This window comes from Acromyrmex echinatior, chromosome 14, assembly GCF_024713525.1.
Source record: "Acromyrmex echinatior isolate Ae372 chromosome 14, ASM2471352v2, whole genome shotgun sequence".
Classification (NCBI taxonomy): domain Eukaryota; kingdom Metazoa; phylum Arthropoda; class Insecta; order Hymenoptera; family Formicidae; genus Acromyrmex; species Acromyrmex echinatior.
Window position 1 is genome coordinate 3,059,393 of NC_141865.1, and position 3,176 is coordinate 3,062,568.

Genomic DNA, 3,176 nt, shown 5'->3' on the forward strand with positions numbered 1-3,176 from the left:
ACATATATCAACGATTCTTTTCCATTTTTATAAGATTTTATATGCTTCAAGAATGTAAAACTTAATAATCATTACAAAAAATATATTACCTCGAATTCGACTTCCGGTGGAGGTAATATTTTACACAATACATTTGTTTACAGATTTCCAGCACATCTCTTTAATGGGATGTCTAATTGAGTAAATTATTGAATTACTTATCAATTTAATTTGTGATATTACTGCAGTAGTTCAGTTGCGTTTCTAAATCGAAAAACCAATTCGGCGCGCAGTTTAAATGACTACACATATATGTAGTACATAAATTCACATGGATATGATATATTATTTAAGCTTTTAACCCACGAGTAGTCGCGCTATGATTATTTTGCCGTACTTTTCCGTTTTCTATTTATTTCAATTTATTGGCACTATTATATTTTTACTTTTACGTAAATGTTTGTTAATGTTTTTTCGTATAGTGTGCGAAAATAGATGAAACGTAAATACGCTTATATTTACATAAAATTGGATATGTTTGTAACGGTCGATTTAAACTAGGTCCGGCCATAAACTAGTTCGAAAATGCAGGTAACAAATCAAAAAAAGGAAACAATCACGAAAAAGCTCGGCAGCTTGATAAAAGTTAGGAATGACGCAACACCCAAGCCGTGACGAAACACAATAGTCCCGGTACACAATAGTATGTAAACGTTAGTGTTTGTAGTCTCATTTTCTTATTAATTATTACTTATAGTAATTATAATCATATATGTATTCTAGTTATAATACATATATGTGCGAAAATATATTTCAAAAGGACGCGCCTACTAACGTTAGTTTTGAAACGCGTCTATTCCCGGGTTAAGCTAAGATCCAGCTTCGTTTATAGGTTTTAAAGGGATCTCCTATATTAGAGAGCAAAAAAATTCGATTTTTTTTTTCATGAATCAATAGTACCTCTTCGAGAATGGAATGTGTCCCTAAAATTTTAGAGTGAAATTCGAAATCCTTTCTCGAAATCATTTTTTACATTTTCTTCAATTTTGTGTACATGATTGAGAAAAAAGTATTTGTCCGATCGACTTCTTTTAGAGTTCATTCTTTAGTTAATAATCAACCATTCTACTCGTATGTAAACCTAAAAAATTAAATAAAAATCAATATTTTTTTTGCATAAACAAACGGCTGCTGCCTCAAAATGAAGTAATTTTTTTCTTCAAAGTCGCACAAAATTGTAATTTAAAACAAATTTTTTAGGTTTACGTAGGATGATATTCTATACAAATTAAAAATCTTTTTTGATTTTTTGATTCAGGCAAAAATTACAGCCGTTAGGATGTACACAAAATTGTTACGTCGTGGTGAACCGCCAAACTAAATGTTCATGTTTTTATTATTTAAAATACTTTTTTTACATAAATATTTATACGTACTCTACAATAATTATAATTTATATGTATTTATATGTATAAAACATATATTAAAACATGCAAAAAGTTTGAAATTGATAAACATTAATCTTTCTTATGAAAAAAATTACAAAAGACCACCTTGTTTTCGGCCTCCTATAATGTAGAAAACCTTCTCTTAATTTAGTGTAAAGCAGATTTTTTATCTACAATATAAGGCACAATTAATTTAATTTCAATAAGACGTAAAAATTTCAATAAAACATATTATTAAGGCAATACATATTTTTTGTTGTACCCAAGAAAATTTGTTTGATTTATCAATTTATGAGACATAACTTGCTCGGTTAAATCGTGTACTCGTGCGCGTTAGATGTTTCAATGCGCGTTGAAGTCACGTAAGGGATGGAATGCATATGATGGAGTTGAGGGAGGGGGAGGGGGGAGGGCGGAATTGCATCGGCAGGCCAGATACGTAAATGGCGCGAGAAAGTCTCTCATTACTCGGTAATAACCTGTAATAACGTAGATTTAATGCGTGGCTTCAAGTACAGGCTACAGATAATCGTTCACCGCCTTCGGCAGTTTTAATGAATTGCCCCCTTCCACTCTTCCGTCTTCTTTCTTCGCCCTCTGCACTGTTCCATTTCGATACCTTTTTCAATGAAAGAAATGTTATTTAATTATTATTCAATATCAGCTTACATAAATAATTAAAGAAAGGAGCATTAAAACCTACACAGATTCTTAGTGACAAGCAATAAAACTATTTTATATAAAACTGTTGCTTGATAACATAATATACATATTGTATAAATAAACAATCATAAATATTTCGACTTTATATTAGATCATCATGAATATGTACAATACATACAATCCAATTTAGATTTCTTTAACCGATAAATTCCTATAACTCATTCTACAACTCAAAACTACATATATTTGCCATAAAAAACTGAAATTGAATTTGTAACTCTTTGTGAGATCTTTTGTTGTCCAACGATTTTTCTTCTATAGAATAATGAACATCCATTGACAAAAAGCCATTTCTAATCTCTTTGTTTACTTTGATAGTCGTAACTTAAAATATACAGGAGTCATAAATCTTATGTACAATCAATAGTAACATAGCTAGAGTAGTTAATAATAATTAAAAATATTGATAATATATTGAATTTGTCAATTCGAAATTAAAATTGAAAGAGTGAAGATAGAATTTAATGCCATAAATAAATATAACATTTTAATTTTAATGTTAAATTGTTATAAAGATATCTTTTAATAAAAAAATATAGTCGACGAAAAGATGATTAAAAGACAACAGATGTCGCACTGCTAGTCATAGTCTTATAGTTATAGTCTATCCATATGATAACTAAAAGCTACTTTGGATATTTTTTGGATGTCTTTAATACTTCTTTTAGTTTTTATATTTTGATACAATATAACATTTAATAATATCGAATTCCTAAATTAATTTTTACATAAAACGAAATAAAATTGCTGATAATATATGTCCCATTTTCAATATTTGTCATGTTCTATGTGCAAGAGTCATTATCTTTCATATCATAGTCTTCTTTGAAGACTCGATTACAAAAAAATATTTTATTAGTGTTCATTAAAACACGAGTAAAATTTCTTATAATGCTGCATCTTTTATTCTGTCCTGTATGATTTTTAAATACAGGAAACTGAACTCCATCACGTCCATCTGGTGGCGATTTCGCATAAGCTCGTAAATGAGTGATAAAAAGTACCAAAATAACGGAAAGATATCTT